The sequence below is a fragment of the Acomys russatus genome, chromosome 30 (assembly GCF_903995435.1).
Source record: "Acomys russatus chromosome 30, mAcoRus1.1, whole genome shotgun sequence".
NCBI lineage: Eukaryota > Metazoa > Chordata > Mammalia > Rodentia > Muridae > Acomys > Acomys russatus.
Genome location: NC_067166.1, coordinates 39,405,936 through 39,425,057, shown reverse-complemented (window position 1 = coordinate 39,425,057; position 19,122 = coordinate 39,405,936). Strand labels below are relative to the sequence as shown.

The 19,122-nt window shown below is 43.7% G+C and overlaps 1 non-coding gene across 1 annotated transcript; it reads right to left on the bottom strand.

The window, feature by feature from the left end:
• Positions 1–18,990: 18,990 nt before the first annotated feature.
• Positions 18,991–19,122, bottom strand: LOC127212535 (small nucleolar RNA SNORA17). The gene has a single exon (XR_007833574.1). It is a non-coding gene; the product is annotated as a small nucleolar RNA SNORA17 (small nucleolar RNA).

Below are 19,122 nucleotides of genomic sequence, written 5' to 3'. Positions count from 1 at the left end.
TTCTCGTCCCGCTACTGACTTGCGCGCTATGGACAGACAAAAATACAGACAAATACAAAACAAAAGTAACTCACGTCTTCGTCGTTCGTCGGTGGCCCGGGCCAGTGCGGAAAACCTCCAGTAGGTGAGTCGGGGGTCTCGGGGCGACCCCAGCTTCCTCGCCAACGCACCAAATGTTGGACCCTCACGCCCAACTTGAGAAGGGGGTTGCCGTGAGAGACCACACGAGGCACAACGCACTGATGCAAAAGCAAAGGTTTATTGCTGACACGCCAGGGTCCTACAGCACTTGAGAGGCTAAAGACCCTGAGTGACTGTTATAGGCTAGTTTTTAAAGGCTAAAACCGCAAAGCAGGTGGGGTTGCTTATCAAGCTAGACCATATGGGCATTGGCGTTGGGAGACCTCTTGTGGGGACTTGGGTGTGGGTCCCTAGGGCGGTTACTAAAACCGTATGAGACCTTTGATAGTGGGGAGCTCGCATGTAGCTATTCTGGGAACTAGGGTGGAACTCCTGAGGCTAGCAATAACGAGAACTGGGAGAAGCCTCAGGTCTTACATTTTATAATTTTATAATTTCTCATCATCTATAAATGAGATAAAATGTTCCACTGAGCCTTTCCTGAAAGATCTAGTGCACTATAAAGTAAATATGTCCACCTTCACTACACTGGGCTGTCACTGTGACTGCACTAACCGCTGTGATAGGTTCTCTCCCCACTAGCTTCTCTGTGGTCCCCTTTAACTTGCTGTTAACAGGCCACTAACCCCCACTATGGAGGGCCCCTGGGAGGGAGACTTCACAGGCATGCTTTGAGTAGTTTTCTTCCTCTCTTTAAAAATCAGCACAACCCAGTTCACCTGTTGTGCCCAGACACAACATTTCTGAGTCTTACTTTTCTCAACTTGTGCTTGTTTGTTTGTTTCATTTCTAAGCCTACAATCCTACCTGCAGCAAAGAACTATATTTTACAGTAACTAGCAATTGAAACTTCTTTATATTTTTCTTTCTACAGCTGATGTCATTAAATATTAAGTCAACAGAGGCATTTCAAAACCTTAGCTAGGTTTCATAGGGGTTCAGGAGTTCAAGGACAGCCTTGGCTATGTAGAGAAACCAAAGCCAGACTGGGCTACTTGAGAGCCAGTATCCAAAAAGAAGAAGAAACTGAAAGAAAAACAAAATAAACCCCCTCCCCCAAAAAAGGTAGTATATCTTAATGACTCCTGTTTGCTTCATCTTCATACTGTTTGTTGCGATCTTTGATGATCCCCTCAGGCATGCTCTCAGTGACACTGGCCTTGTTTTCCTTCTCAAAGCTCCTTTAAAAATTTTCTAAACTGGAGACTGGAGAGATGGTTCAATGGTTACGAGCAGAGCGCTGGTTTCTCTACCAGACGACCCAGGTTCAGTTCCCAGTACCCTCACAGCTCTCTGTGGAACCAATTTTGGGAGTAGGTGGGTGAACCTGGCCTCTTTTGGCCTCCATTGGCGCTGTATGCGTCTGGGGTATAAACATGCACACACTTGTACACATAAAATAAAATTTTTAAATCTTTTAATAAACAAATGCAAATTTTAAGCATTAATTTTAGATTGCGGTAACATCTTTTATTGATAATTTCTCATCAAATTAAAACATCTGGATTTGGGTGATTTTTCTCTAGCTATACAGCTAGCTCGATTCTGATCCATTCCTCAGCAGGAAACCCCCGGGTCCCAGGGAGCCTCTGCTGTTTCCCCCAAGGAAGGGCTTGGCAAACATTCTCCTTCAAGACCTTCGGGTGTTACATAAGCTCCTGCCTGCTTTGGGACCATGTGTCTCCTGCGTTGAAAGATAACAGACCTTTTTCTGCAAACTGGTAAACAAGGACAGCCAATGAACGTGCTTCTGGACGGATCCCAATGGCAGGCAGAGATTTTTGAAACATTTCCTCAGAAGCATCCCCAGCTGGATGCCTGAATAAATTCTCCAACACTCCGGAAGCTAGGCAGCAGCAGAAGCAGTATGCTGTAACCACAAACACACTCCAAGTCTCCTTGAGTGTTTTGCCTCTGAGTCACAAAACATCCTTACTGACTTAATATAAAATGAGCCTAGAGAGATGGCTCACAGATTAAGAGCATTGGCTGCTCTTGGGAGAGACCCGGGTTCAGTGGCTTACAAACACCTGCAACTCAAAGGATATATGAGACCTGAAGACTTCTGACCTCTGTGGGCACCAGGCATACCATTGGTGCACATACATACACGTAGGAAAACACTCACACCCACCAAATAAAAAAACAAATAAATCTTTTCCAGGTAAGGCGGTGAACATCTTTAATCTCAACATGAGGGAGGCAGATGCAGCGGGATCTCTGTGAGTTCTAGGCCAGCCTCACTTACGTAGGGAGCGAGCTAAAGGACAGCCAGAGCTACATATTAATATTAAGATCCTATCTCAAGCAGACAGCTAAATAAAATGAGCATGCGTTTGCTATGGGTTCTCTTTCATGTACTTTGGTTTGCTCTTATGGAATCTGGCAAATTGTAAGGAGATCTGCTAAATTTGGGAGGGGGCCAGAAACCCTTTCGCGTCATCAGGTGAAATCTAGTAAGAAACGGTACTTTTGTTGAACTGGAAAACAGGAAGCTAACTGTGGGGGAACTGTATTAAAATAATCCTCGGTGACACTTGTGGTGCTGGAGAAGTGTGTTTTCACAGATGTCACCCGGCTTTAGAGCGGCAGAAAAGTCTGCATTGTGCAGGAAGATGTGCAGAAACATGCAACCCCGGTACAGCACAGCACACTGAGATGCAAACAAGTCAGGTTTTTTTAGACAGCGGAGTTTACTTCGCTTCCTGCTGTGTCAGGCCTCCGCCTTTCAGTCTTGGCTAGCTGCAGCCTTAGTCTGTGGTTATGCCTCTCTTCATTCACAACAGCTAGAGACCGTGTACAGCACCGCTTCTCTGCCCTCCTCCTCTTGCAATCCTCTGACACAAATCCTCATGTTGTGGTGACCCCCGACCATAAAAATCATGTTTTGTTGCTGCTTCATAACTGTAATTTTTCTACTGTTATGAATCTGAGATGCAACCCCCCCAATGGGATCACGACCCACGGGTTGAGAAGCACTGGTGTAGAGTAACTAACTTCATGCTGGACTCTGGGCTTAGGAGGCATGTCCAGGCCAGGCCGTTTTACTAATGCTCAGTGCTCTAATACATTACTCAGTTCTTCCTATTAACTCTGATTACAACAATGTTTCTGCTAACAATCCCTTTCATAGCCTCCGGGATTTTTATTGCAGAAAGTCAAATTGATTTAAATGAAGTTGCCATTCTAGGCAATCAGGCTAGAAATGTCATGGGGAGAAGCCAGCTGGGGTGACAGGCTGACAGCATGACAGGGTGACATTGCCTCATTTAAGTCACTTTTTCCAAAGCTCATTCCCCTGTGTTGCAAGTCCACAAACTTTATGTTTGTAAAGATGCCCCAAACTGATCACACCAGGGGGTGGAGGCTGGGCTCACTCAGGACGCAAGGTGACACTTGTAAACTCTACTCCTGATCTAACAGCCAGAAGGGCTAACAACCACCCACCCAGCATTTCTCCTCCCATTACTATCTTCAGTTCAGCTAACATTTATGAAGCGCCTTGGGTCCATGTCAGTGTGATACTTGGAATATGTTGTGTACTAAAACATCTTAGCTACGTTTGTAGCATCTCTGAACTGAAATAGAAACATTGTTTTCAGAGGCAATTGCCTGAAGCCAGTGTTTTCCCTGACCAGCTTTCTGAAGTTGTCTCTTCTGATCTAGGTTTGAGCCATTTTGGAAAGACTGGGGAGTGTGTGTCAGACAGCATTAGACAAGAGGACCACCCAGTAGGCGTGGTCCCAAACCCACTCTCTGATTGGCTCTCTCAAGGAATCCGTACCTCTCTGAATAGACAGAGGATCTTACAAAAGGTATTTGTGGGCTCTGCTGTTAGATTCTCATATCAAAGAGTAACATAAACATTTAGGATCACCTAGGATCCTTTTCAGCAAATACTTCCTGTTACTTAGTATCAGCGCAGACCTGTGACGATATAGACAGCTGTCCCTGGCACAGCCCGTTTTCTCTTATTAATAGTATACTGTATACTTACCTTCCATAACTTACTTTGGATATCTGGGTCAGCCTGTGCTATTGTCTGCCCTCAACCTTTTTCAGTCTACGTCCTGAAATTTTGTTTGGGCCAGATGGAGAAATCAGACCTTTCTTCTGTTCTCCTGAAGAACTTCTATTCTTCTTGAATCCAATATGTATCATATACTTTCCCTTTCTCTCCTATTGCCCTTGTCTGGCCATCCCCTCGCTGGTCACTTCTCCAACCCCCAGCATACATAGTGTTCCTTAAATGCCCAGTATCTGTCCCTCTCTCTTTCCCTCAATTCAACCATATCCATAGTTTCAATGATCTCAGTGCCCACTTGAATCCCCTTCCCATATCTGAGCCCTTTATCTTTGCTGACCTACATTACCATTTGACTTTATCTGCGCATGGCCAGACTTCAGACACTGTCACCATCTACGACAGCTCCGTGTCTGTAATATACATTGTATTAATAAGTTGTCATGCTCTGTTTAAAGCAAGAAGCTGACTATAGAGATGGGGTTGCCTACTCTCCCTTCAGACCCAAGCATGTTTACCTTAAAATATCCTCCAACACTCCTTGCTGGGGATAGGATGCATCACCATCACTTAGTCTGAGAGAAGGAAAAAGGACAACTAAAAAAATAGATGTAGTAGTGAACGTACCATTCCCTTGTGAACAGACTTTTTGGAGTTATAGGTGTCTGAATACATGAGTCCTTGAGCACAGCTGGGAGGTAAATATTTGTACGCTCCTTCCCAAAGCAAAAGCCTCGACTACTGCCATCCCATAACACAGAAATGTGTGTGCTGTGAACAGCTAATCGCAAGTCTTACCCAGAGGAAGAGGTTCTGCCTGGAAAGCTCTTTGTAGATCAGAGGCCCCGGCTGATGATTTTATTTTCAGAGTTTCCCCAGACCTATTTGGTTGGGTGATGTCAGCGTCTGACCGGATGCTCAGATTTATTTACTGCTTGCTGCTTTATTTTTGGATTCTTGATTAGTATATCCTTAATAAACTCACTTGTTAAAGACCAAAATCACAGTGTGGAGGATCCTTTGTATGGACAGCTGAGACAGCAACGTATTCAGACACTCAATAGATACACTGAATGAGCAGCTGCTAACCATCTGTGCTCATCACTCATGTACTCCCTGCTCGCATCCTCACAGGATGTCTGAACTCTGAACCTTTCTTTTCTCACTGTCTTAGCTAGCTTTTTTTTATTTCCTTACCTATGCACCATTTCTCACATCCCCATAGTCTCTCTTTATGTCTCTCTGTCCCTCCCTTCCATCCTAATCAAAAACAGGATCCATAGAGAGGTCTGACTTTTTATATCTGGGCTATAAAGCATTATGGTCTATCTTAGTTACTTTTTCTGTCGCTGTAATAAAACCACATGACCAAAGCAACTCATAAAGAAACGTTTGCTGGGGGCTGGAGTCTGTGACCAGCATGGCAGGCAGCATGGCGGCAGGCAGAGCACTGGAACAGTAGCTGAGCGCTTACATCTGATCCACAAACACAAGGCAGAGGTGCAGGGACTGGGAACTGGCCTAAGCTTTTGAAAACTCAGAGCTCACCTCCAGTGACACACCTTCTCCAACAAGGCCACACCTCCTAATCCTCCCAAACATATTCAACAACTAGGGACAACGTATTCAAACATATGAGCATATGGGGAGCATTCTCATTCAAACACCACAGTGTAGAAAATCAAATTTTGAGTGCATTGATGGCATGCAAGTTTATGGTCTCTAATTGCAGTGTCATGTGGTACTGACCTGCTCATCAAAATTAAGCTTTGATGTGGTACAGACTTCTCCTTTTCCCACCTCTAACTTTGACATTTCTTCACCAATGCTCATGTTTCACGTTGCAGAGAAAAAGGAAACATCAAGTGAGGATTCCTCTTTTATTCTCTATCACCAAGCCAGCACATTTACTTGTAGCCATATACACCATTTCCCTTCTCCTACACTCACAATGCAATAATCTCCTTCAGGTTATGTGAAAGTCCCCTGAATATCTTTATGAAAAGGGTTGGCTCCAGGGTGACATTATTAGGAAGTGCTGTTGATCCTTGAGGTAGGAATATCAACAAAAGTGTGTCCTTCTAGACAGTACAGAAATGATGGGCATGTGAACTCACCGAGACTGAGGCAGCATGCACAAGACCTGCACTGGTCCAAGCCAGATGGGGTCTAAGTGCCGAGAGGGCAAAGTAGACACTGGTTCCCACCTCTAATCAAAAAGCTATCCACAGGAAAGTTGGTAGAATGGAACATTGTGACCAGAATATATTACACTGGGTTTTTTTCCCCCAGTAAAAAGTTGGAAAGAAAAGATGTGAGAATCTATCTACGTGACAAGCTTGGGTCTTAGGGAACGTTGGAACTCGGTCCCTCAGAGTATCTCTGTTTTAGGCTTTTGATGTGACTTTATGCTTTGGCATGCTCTGCCACTGCGCCCCACTTACCATTCTTGCCGGGAGCTAGATAAGTAATACCTTCTTGTCACGACCCCTCCAATGGGGTCTGTGTGACAAATGCTGTTACACAAGTTGAGGCAATGACCCTGGGAGAGCATCCTGGAACGGGTCTGATGTTCCTGCCAGGAGTAATTCATTGCAGCCTTCTTTTTTCTCATTGGGTTGGCATATTCTGTCTTTATTCTTTCTCCTAACCTTACTCCCATACCAAGACCCTCCAAATATGGTGATGTTTCAATGAAACGCTCTAACATGAGACTACAGCCAGGGACCGTTCAGGCCCGGAGTTCACCGCCAAAGTCTGCTGGTCTTCTCCACTTATTAAAAGAAACATGACTAAGAATTATTCATTAGCTAATAATTTATATTATAACTTACAAAAAATAGTGTTTCAAAAAGCTCCAAATAGTGGCACTCAGATATTAAAAAAGAAAACTTAAAAAAAAAAAAAGTTCCCACACTCCCAGCACACGGGTGCTGGACAAAAGTTAAATGAAAAAACATTGACCCTTGACAAAAAAAAAACACATGCTTACTGATACCAAGCCAATAGCTTAAGAATGATGACATCTTTATTTTACATTTTATACCCTGTATTGTTTCATTCAACTCGGTAACTCAAAAATGACAATACTGTTACTTTATATTCTGTACTTTGTACTGTGTATGCCTGATCCCGTCACTAACTAACTCTCTTGAATCTACTCCATGGAAAATGTAGCCACAAAACACTCCTTGTTTCAAAAAATGTGTACTTACCTACAAAATACACCCAGATTCAAACTTCCCCTGGGTTTGTCTGTTTGTCACTTCGCCAACTCCTTGCTCACCGACGCTTCGAGAATTCCCATTCCCAAGGACTGAGATGGTCCATGACACCTTCTGATTTGGGATTTTAGACTCCCTAAAACTGAGTGTTAACTATGTACACCATCACAACCACCACCCTTGTTTCTTAAGTACCCTGTCTCCGATATTTTATCGTAGCAACACACAGCCAACTAGTACAAATCTCTCCTCATGTATCACTCTGAGAGTGCTGTGTGCATCTCCCTTTTGTGCTTGGAGAAACTGTGTGCTATATTCTGTTCTCCTGTACATTCAACACTTACCTCTCTATTTCTCCTTCACAGCATGGAAACATCTCCAAGTGCTATGGGTTGGGATAGAGGTGCATGTGGTCCCCAAAGTTCATGTCCTAATTCTAAAGATTAGATCAAGTGGGCCGTAGAAGAACTTATGGGGCTCCAGCACCTCTCTGGCTTTCTGTTTTGTGAGGTGGTGGTCTCCTTTCCTCACATTTGCTCCTACTATGTTTGCTGCCATTTTTTATGTACCACAGGGTCCTCAATCAGTGACAGTAGTAACACAATCAGTACTACTGCCCTGTCCTTACATCTTTAGAACTGCTTGCTGTATTAATCATAGTTCTCAAGAAGAACAAATCCAATAGAATATATACTAAAATAGGATTTATTAGATGAGCTTACACCATGTGGTCTAGGTAGTCCAACAATGATATTCTTTATAGTAGATAAGCTATGAACTAATTAGCAGTTTAGTTCACAAGGCTGGATACTCAGAAGTCTCAGTATGGCACCAAAAGCCTGGGGGATTCATGGAGAGTTAGTCTTCTTTGATTTGTGTAAGAAGGCTGAAGAATCTGTGTTCTGACATTAGTAAAGAAACTATTAAGAGTTTCTGGGAAACCAGAAACACCTCCTTTGTTTTGGGAACTGGAGGTGAAGAGTTTTTGTTGTTGGTGGTGGTGGTTGGTTGGTTTTTGAGGTTTGGGGGGGTGGAGGAAATGGTAGAGATGAAAGTTGTTTATCCAAGAAAATCTCGAGGGGAGACTTCCAAGAGGACTGAGATTGACCCGTTGTCAATAAGTTGAGGGACACAGAGAGAAGAATGATACCAACAAACAAAATGAAACAGAAACATGAAACAACCCCAATGAGATGCAAACACTACAGGTAGAGTGCTGCGTGCTGAGTCCCCTGGGATGGGGTCTCGTGCAAGCCCAAAGGAGTGGAATAGGGTCCCACTCCCTTTGCCAAGTGGAGAAACGGGCATCCCTTGCCTTCTCCTGACTCAGCGATTAAAGCAGCCTATCTCTATTGAGCCATGCCAAAGTCCCATCTACCAAAGAAAAGGAAACTAGACAAAACCAAACTTACCTCCCCCCGTGGAGGTGTTGCAGTGCTCACTGTAGGGTGGTGGAGAGCTATCCCAGACAACCCCCCAAATATTGTGTTTCAGGAATAGCTATACCCTGATCACTTGGACACTAGACTCAGATAGATAGAAGTTTATTTAACACTCAGCAAAGTCTGACCAGTCAGGGACACTGTCTGGATTTGGGAACCAAGACTGTCCCCTCAAGCCATTTCCAGAGAGAGTGTTAAAAGAGCACAACCAAAGAGGAAGAATCAACTGTATTCCAGCTACACTGTGCCGAGGTAGCTAGATAAAGCATTTTAAACTGACTGGGATATAGGGTAGGGGGGGTTGGGGGCTTCCCAGTTCCCTGCTGTTGCGCCCTCCCACCGGCAGGAACGACGCAGACACCAGGATTCTTCTCAATCGCACTTTATTGGGAGCGCCCTTGAAGCTGAAGCGAAAGACCCCGAATGCCCGCGAGCACATCGTTTAAGTATGGTTGGTACGTGGCGTGTCAAGGTCTCATAGGCTGTAATTGGATGCCTCATTAGCATGCCCGCAGTGGAGAGGGCCGCATCTGAGTGCTTCATTAACATGCCCCTGTTCGGGAGGGGTGCATTGAGAGGGCTTATGTCTGCACATGCGCAGGAGTGGTAACGGTTGCCACCATTACTGGGTTCAGCCGCGCCTTACACCCTGCCATTCAGGAGAAAGGAACATAGCAGGGTATTATGTAGAGCATTTATCATTAATTCAAGCAGAATAACCAACAAGTATAGAATTGTAAGTAAAAGGCTATTCTTATGTCAGGCCCTAGAACCTGAACTCAATTTCACAGTGTGATCAAAATAGAGACTAAAGACAAAATTACTTCAGTGATGTTAAAGATGAAACAGGTGTGAACAGAGGAGCTACAGTTATGCTATAAACTAAAGTAGCCCCAGAAGAGGATCTATAGTTATGCAAAAGTTAAAGGAAGCCTCAGCATTTTATAATGAATGTTGAGGAAATAAATGAAATATGTGATATAATAGGGCACAGTAATTAGTATTCCACAGTGAGGGTTCTCTATGAAGAAACAGGGTGATTTGGCCTGAACGTGTTTCAAAAAGCATGCTTTTTTTTTTTTTAGTCAGACAGTCTTGGGTTTTATTTTCTTTTTGCCCCTCTGTACCTGGAAAAGTCAGTGAAAGGCTGACTGGGACTCTGTCCTGGGACTCTGCAGCAAGCGGTGTCCAGGATGTGTTCTAGCTCTTGGGTGCTTTGAGATGGCATCCTTATTCTGACAAATGAGAACAAACCCATTCTAGATCATCAGAGGGAGCTGAGTTCTCTGTTAAAATGTTGACAATACCATAAATATGTTATCATGACTTTTAAAATATTCTAATTTTATTATGTCATGCCTTTTATCTCTTAGAAAGGTGTGGGCGTTTTTATTTTACTGTACCTACTATATCTGTTGGTCCAAAACAAATACTATGTATTGCAAACTTTTCCCTTGAGAGAATCATGCTGTCACAATATGAAATTATTAGGATAATTTAAAACAGCACAAGCTACTGAAAAATCTTTTAAGAATTTAACTATATTTCATGAGGTGGTTTGAACGAGAATGCTCTCTCCCACCCCATAGGGTCATATATTTACAATTCTTGCTCACCAGTTGATGATCTGTTTAGGAAGGATTAGGAGGTGTGGCCTTGTTGGAGATGGTGTGTCATTGAAGGTGGGCTTTGAGGTTTCAAGAGCACAAAGCAGCCTCTGTCGCTCCCTTTCTCTCGGTCCCTCTCTCTGCCTGCTGCCTGTGGTAAAGCTCTCAGCTGCTGCTCCAGCACCATGCTTGTCTGCTTCCTCCCATGATGATTATGGTCTGATCCTCTAAAACTGCAAACAAGCCCCCAATCTTTTATAAGAGTTGTCTTAGTCTTGGTGTCACTTCAAGTAACAGAATAGATACGTCACTAGCTTTTAGTTCGGTTAAAAGTTACAACATGGGACTATTAAGATGGCTTAGTGGACAAAAGTGTCTGTCGCTAGTGTGATAACCCAAATTCCATCCCTGAGACCAACAATGTGGAAATAAAAAAGTGATTGCCACAAGTTGTCTTCTGACATCAAACACACTCACGGTAGCATGCATGTCAACACACACACACACACACACACACACACACACACACACACACAGAGTGAATAAATGAAAGCAGTTTTAAAATTATCTGTAATGTTACAATTGCTTCCATCTATTCTTGGTCTTTTCCTTGAGCATTGCTGAGTTAGAAACCTAGCTTTACTCTGGCTGTGTTTTTCATCAATGTGTAAAGCATGTGTAATCTGTCAAGCTGTGAATGTTATTACTGTCCAAAGTATACAGCTCAGGCAACTTTCACAAAGTACCACTGTCTCATCTTGAAAATATTTACTCACATTGATCTGAATCACGGGAATATTCTAACATCTTTTCAAGCAAAAATAGCTCTTACTATTTTTAGGAAATTTATTACAGATTTTGGGAGGAGAGTCTAGTTTAAAAATAGTTTTCTTGGAAGCTATTCCAGTATTATTTTCTCTATATACAGATGCCTGGCCCATAAGCAAGCATCACACATTTTGACTTAATTCAACTGGAATGAAGCTCATTGCTAAATGATGAATGCTGCTAAAACAGTTATGTTTTCATGTTTTTTGATGTTTTGTTTAGTTATTTAAAATGGGGTAGTATTTTTTTTTATTAAAACACAAGAGCTATTTTTGTTAGCACAGTTAGTAATTGATTTATTCTCCCATAGCCTAAAGTTTGCAAAGACCTGTGAGGACGCAGCCACTGTGGTACCATGATAGTTTTTCAAGATGACAGGGCGTTATTTATTACAATGAGACAAAGATTTCCTATGCTTCCCTAGTCACAGGCCGACTAAGGCAAGAAACTGATGCTAACTCAAAAGATTGTTGCAGTGGCAAATGGCGGATAATTGGTAATATTTAAGACATTGATTAATTAAATTCCCAGGAACTGCAATACTATTTATCCTTTCAATAAAACTTAATATATTTATATCTTGTGTTTTTTTCTAAGTTCCTGTTGTGTGGCTTCTCTAGGAAACATAAGTAACTAGGATGAAAGAAAAGTATTTTGATGAGCAAGGATGATAAATTACACAGTTCTACATGCATAAGAGCATTGGGTTAGAGCCACACACACAGTCACACAAGTGACTGTACAAAAAACACTCCTGGAATCTCAATGAATTTAGAAGTTCATACCAACATCCTGTTTCAGGTTTTGCTGTTGAGCTACGGTTTATAAAAAGTCCTTACTGGGAAAAACTGGGTCAAAGGTAGTTGACAGTTTTTGTGATTTCTCATGAGTCTGTAATTAAGATAAAGCTGCTGCTGTGGAGCATCGTTATCCTAATTTAATATTTATAAGCTACAGATAGGTATAACTAAATATGAACGTGCCTCTGCTTCTCATTCTTTTTACCAAGTCTTGGAAACCCATTAATATTCTCTTCCAAATATTCTCCACAAAAACCTGATAAAGTGCACTGTATCAGGGGCCAAATCTCCCCATCTGTCTCTGACATCCCACTGAGACTTGAGTTCTTCATTAGCTGTTTCCCTAGAGCCCTGCATGACATCTGACCCCAAGTAGGCTTTTGAGAAATATTAGTGAAGAGAGAAAGAAAAAATGAATAAACAATCTTCCAGGCTCTAAGAGGGTTTTCAGTGTCCTGTCCTCTAGTTAGGTCAAAACCAACCATCTGTTCCCACCGTTCGCACCTAACCATCCTCACTAACCTGTCTCTCCGGTTCTATTCCATCCAACAATGCTTCACAGCTTTAAACTGCTTTGGATTATTTAATTTCTTCACCCATGCATACACACATTTTTTATCATTATTGTTCATCTTCTTCTCAAATATCCCTTGTATCTGTCCCTTCCAATTCATTCTTACATGTTTAGTTTATGTGTAAACGTGTCTTTGTTTTAACCCCAGGTGTGAGATATGGGGCTACTCGGGTTTGTCCACAGCTGATAGTTGCTTCCTGAAAGGGCACGTGATGTTTGTCAGCTGTAAAGTACCTCATGCGGGGGCGTGGCATTTGTCAGTGGGAATAAAAGCCAGACCCAAGAGGGGAGGACATCCTACTGGGACTCTAAATGAGAGAAGCATGGGAGAATAGCAAAGTAGAAGGATCCAGAGGGTCCTAGAAACCTACAAGTAGAACATTATGATAGACAGATTTGGGCCCAGGGGTCCCGCTCAAACTGAGGCACCAGCCAAGGACAATACAGGCAGTAAACTTTAAGTCCCTACCCAGATCTAGCCAATGGTCAGAATATTCTCCACAGTTGAGTGGAGAGTGTGATATGACTTTCTTACGTACTCTGGTGCCTCACATTTGACCATGTCCCCTGGAGGGGGAGACCTGGTGGCACTCAGAGGAAGGACAGCAGGTTGTCAAGAAGAGACTTGATACCCTATGAGCATATACAGGGGGAGGTTATCCCCCTCAGGAACAGTCATAGGGGAGGGGAATAATGGGAAAATGGGGGCGGGGGAGCGAAGAATGGGAGGGCACAAGGGATGGGATAAACATTGAGAGAAGAAGACTGCTGGTGCTTCCCGCTGTTGCTATTGTTGCTGCTGATGTGATTTGAGAAGAAGTTGGAGAGATCCTGAACTGAGGACTTGGACTTGCCCTAAGGAACCTGACCACCCTGAACAGCAGGAAACAGCTAAGGAAAACTACGCCCACTCTTCCTGCTAACCTCCTTTCTCTCCTCCCTGGTGTTGGGGTGTTGGAAGGGAGTGGTGTGGAGTAGGAAGAGATTTAAGGAACCCAAAATAAAAATAATTTTTAAAAGTACACCTACACTTACAAATACTAGTTTACGTTCATTTTGTTACTCATTATGCTTGGATTCAGCTTCCGTTTTCCATACTAATTTCTGGGAAACATTTTTAAAAAATACTATGTTTTTCAGTTCACTCCACAAAGACCATAATGTTTGTGAGCACTGCTACCATTTATTGAGTACACACGGTATTCCAGACACTGTTGATATATACATCCCACTCCATAACAAGACTATGAAGCAGGCAACTTTTGTCATGATCTTAAAGATGAAAAAAAAATCAAAATTCACATATCACATTTTTTAAAGTAGCCAAACCAGGAGATGAACTCCAGTTAGCTAGATTCCCAATCACTGTGAAATATCATCCTCCCAAGTGCAGTTATGTCATGTTAATTCGCTGACACATACGTACCAGAATCTCTGCCCAGAAAAATTAGATACTCAAGAACCAAGAGCTGCTACGAGCACTTTAATAAAGGACCAAACTGAGTGCGGAGCCTGTGAAGGCAAACATCCCTCTACCACGATCCTTCAAACTTCCACAGTATCCAATCCCACCTTGAAATTGGATGCAAATTTCATAGTTTTGGGGTTTTGCTCAGATAATAAATGAATGAGATTCTGTTTACTAATTTGAGTCCAGTTTAGTGTAAGAATCTGAACTCAGATCCCCATTGTAACATTTCTTCCTTTTCTCCACTCAATCTTGCTCCAGGCCTGAAAGTAACACAGTGAAATGGGATGAAGATTGGTCCGCTGGTCTTCCGTTCTCAGCCTCGACTTCAATGTGTATTTAAGCTTTATATTTCTATAGGAGAGGTGATGTGGAAGACGCTCTCACCTATGTGGGAAAGATTAAGCTTTGTCACAGGTGGAAGCAGTCTTGGCGGGCTTTACCCTTGGGGCACCCCATGAATACCTTGTGACAGACTGAGTGGAGCCATCCTGGGCCTGGAATTCAGGAAGCAGACCTGGGAACCCCAACTGGGCTATTGTTTTTCTAATTGACCCTCAACGGGAGAAGGAGACTGCCCTTCCCATGTGACTCAGGCAGGTGAGGAGGAGAGAACAACAGGTTCAGCCCAGGCTTGGGCACGTGTGGAGCAGCGAACAGGCGGGACCAGCACGCGGGCCAGAGAGACACCTAAGGACCCGTCCTGTGGAACGGATACCGGAAGGTTCACTCTTTTGCCCTTTAACCTTTTTTCCTTCTTGTGTAAGCTAGTTGGGTTATATAATAAAGTTTAATTGTTAAAAAACAGAGCCAACACACCTAACTTTGGCTTCTGGCCAGTGTCAGTGTCCTGGGTGGCAAACCTACCTCCCTGCCTCACAGCCGCTGGCTGAGAACTCCCCACCTCACATGTGGTCCTGGTGTTGTAGCTGCAGTCTCCCCGCAGCTGTCCTCGACCTGCGTCTGGGCTGCGTTACAGGTCTCTGTGGTAAACCCATGAGCTTGCTCTCTACCTAGCTTTCTTTCTCTTCACTCTTGAGCGTAGCATTCTCACTTCACTCTGGCCACACGATCTTTATTTTCTCTTCTCACTTTGCTCTACACTGCAATCTGAATGCAATTCCCATACAAACTCAGTGTACACATTTTCCATGAAGCTATTCCTGTTTTACTCCTTCCTGCTGAGATTTTTTTCCCAGATTGATATCCAAGGAAATCTACTCTGTAACACTGTCCACCAGCTTAAGTATATACTTAAATATTAACCCTTGCTTATACACATTTCAATATTTTGTGTAATTAAATATAACACTATAAAGCACTTCTGCATAAATAAAGATACAGCAACCTCAGAGGAAAATAGTTGCTTAACTAATCTATAAGCAATGCTTGGATCTTTAAATAAATTTATTTTTTAAATAAATTTAAATTTTTTAAAAATTTTATTTTTTAAATAAATTTTTTAAAATTTTTATTTTTTAAATAAATTTTTTAAAAATTTTATTTTTTAAATAAATGTAGAACTTCTAGTTGAAGGCCACATAAGCTAAGATGCCAAAATGTACTTACTTACATTTATTTGCTGTTCATGAAATTTTATTGATAGCCTATTTTAATGTAGTGGCTTCTTTCAGGAGATATTTAACTGCTCAAAATCTCTTACTGAGGGCCTAGAGAGATGGCTCAGCAGTTAAGAGCACTAGTCCTCTTGAAGAGGACCCAGGTCCAGTTTCCAACATTCACATGATAGCTCACAACCATCTGTAGCTCCAGTTCCAGGAAATCTGATCCTCTCCTCTGCATCACGCACACATACATATATGCAGTCAAATAACCACACACACAAAATAAAGATAAACATCTTTTTTAAAGGAGCACCATGGTTTGATTTTTAATAGTTTTTTTTCCAAGCTATAACAATCTGCCGTCCTCACACCATAGAAAATCTGCCCTCAAAAATCATGCCAAAAATTTACATAATAGGTAAGAACATACACATTGAAAGTAGGCAAAATATTTATAACAAAAACCCATCTAAAACATATAAAATTTCACTGTGAAGTATCTTGACTTGTGTGATTTAGTATTATTATATCGTAATATTATTATATTGACCCGATTCAGTTGCCTCAATCTCTATTTTAGAATACCTATTTTTTTTTTAAAGTATCAATTTCTACTCTATAAGCCAGTATGTAAGCCATCCTGCATTTCCCCAGGTTTACTGGACTACACATAAAACCTGGATTTCGAGTTTGAACACAACAACAGCAGGGTCGGGAGGCTCTTCACAGCATGGTGGTGAATCTCTTACATTATCCTCAGGCCTGAACCAAAATTACACAATGCCTTAGCTTTCCTTAGTTCTAATCCTGCCTCTGAACATGGTCACTGTGCCTTCTGTGTGTTTACACAGATTTGCTGACTTTGCAGTCTATGCTTTGCAAGAGAGCAGGACATTCCAGCACAGAGGAAACCATGTAGCAGGGCCCCGGGGGGGATGATACCAGCAGCACCCTTCGACCCTTGTTTATCCAGACTGTGCCTTTCAGTCCTGCGTGGAGGCCTCCTTGGATATTGGCTTCTAGTGTGTCGCCAGCCATCATACAGTCTGCTGGCATTTCATACCATGTACCCCATTCATCTCCCTCTCCCCTTGTACCTGCCATCCATCTTTGCATGGTAAAAGCTGAAGTGTGTCACAGTGTGTCCCACAGTGTACCCTGTTGCCCACACTTCTTTGCTTGCAAATGTGCATGGCTGTGCCTTGCTGGTCTGGTACCAGGCCTCTGGCTTCTGCTACAACTAGCAATACTGGAGCCTCACTGGGACTCCTCTCCTGTTGTTGCCATGGAGATCCCATAGTTTTGGATCTATAGAACCAGCCCTGTCAAGCCTCCAGCAGTTTATAGATGGGTTAGATGTTGGGGTGGGGGCCAATTCAAAGCCCTGATCTAGCCTGAGAGGTATCTGAGCTTACCAGCTCTTCAGGACCCGCACCACTGAGGAAAGCTCTCCTGCCTTGTCCTGGCTCACTTGTCCAATGCTATAGCCAGCAAGGGGTAGAGCCAGCTCACCCACCGTCATGTCCACAAGGCTGGCTCATCCATGCCCATGCCATCAGGGACATCTCTACTGCCCAGGTGAGGTGCAGGGCTGCTTTCTGAAGTGCTAAGTAGGTGAGGGGCTGGGATGACTCTCCTCCTCTGAAGCCCTTGGGGTGGCTCACCGGTACCCCCACCATGTCCAGGGCCAGCTTTACTGTGCTGACCAGGCAAGGTGTAGGGCCTGATCTCCTGAGTCTTGCAGCAGGTAAGGGACAGGGTCAAATCTCCTACCTGCAGTAGGTGGCAAGGGGTGAGGGTAGGGGAGAGCATCTCTCCCTCACCCAAGCCACTGCTCACCCGAGTTTTGTAGCTGGTGAGGGGTAGGGCCAGCTTTCCTGCTCTCATGACCCCAAGGCCAGGTCTTCCATCTGCTTCAGGTACCAAGGGGCAAGGGGGATGAGGGTATTTCTTCCTCATCCATGCCACCACACAGGAGATGAGTGGCAAGGCCAGGTCTCCCAACATTCATATCTTCAGAGCCCGCTTCACGTACAACTCCCAGCACCAAGGCCAGCTCTAACGTGCTTCCCGGGCTATGTGCACACTTTCCCAATTATTGAAGATGAGTAGGGGCAGGGCCAGTTTTTCTGCTCTTGTGCCCCCAGGACCAGCTCTCCCACAATGCTCAGGTGAGGAATAGGGCCAGTTCTGCATAGACCCTCAACGTCAACATGTCCCTGGGGGCGGAGGTGGGGGCAAAGGGGGAAACCTAGACCAGGTATATCTGCCAGGCCTTTGTAGGTAACAGGCCCTTGCAGCTACAAGGCCATAGACCTGGACTTAGCCTCTAGTGGCAGCAGAGGCCAGGACCTCACCGTGGGCCCAGCTGGCATCACTAGCTTCTCACATCAGGGTTGTTCCTTCTTGCACTCAAGTCTCCAGTTCTGCCTCTTTGTTAAAGTTATTTTTTTTTTATATAAAATTGTGTTTGTTTTTTCATTTTCTCTCTTAACCCTGCTGTCACACAAATAATTGAGACTCTTGCACTTGTTGAATAAGCTTCACAACGCAATAACTGAGTTGTTATTACTCTGTTCTTAACCCTCTAAGCTAATCTGGCTTCCTCTTTGCCAAAATATCCAAGATACTTGCACTTTGTGTCTTTCCTTGTTGCAGCTCTTCTCCTTATGTCTACTGGACCTTTGTCCCAGTGGTTGAATCTCCTACCTCCTCCTCGAATTCTTGTTCCCCCTGGCTGGTAGGAAGTCCAGCCCTGTTCTCTCCTCTGCTCAGCGATTGGCTGTAAGCTGCTTTATTGGCATATTGTAGGAGGAGCAGTGTTTACACAACATTGAGCCAGGCGATTCTCACAACCAGGATTACAGCCAGATATGGGGAGTATAGAAATCAGCATTTGAATTATAAAATAACCGTGCGCCTGCACCTCTCTTTATTGTGCCCACATTTTTCTCTTTCTCTTTCCTTTCCATTTATCTACCATTCACTTGCTCCTCTTAGTGGTGCTCCATGTCTCTGAGTGTCTGGGGTTGTCTCAAGAGTGCTATGCCCCACTTGTGTCATATCAGGCATGGTCTGCCCTCCTGGACCTCCCCCCTTGCCAGGCCTGTGCAGTGCTGGACTGGTGGCCATCTCAGGTTAGCTCTCTGTCCTTTCCCCGAGGCATGGGACTGGTAACTGTCTTGGGCTTGTTCCTGCCCAGGGCCACAGTCCCAGGCAGGGTTCTTCTAGTCCCCAGCTTGCTGCCTGGTCTGGGAGCCCATCTGGGCTTGCACAGCACTGGACTGGTGGTCATGTCAGGCTGACTTTTTTCAGGGACTGTTAGGCTACTAATCTTTCAGATGTTCACAGGTCAGAACACAGAGCATAGACATAGCCTCTCCCCCCTCTGCCACCTAATGACACACATGTGACACAACAGCCACACCTACAATGCCTCTAGGAGCATG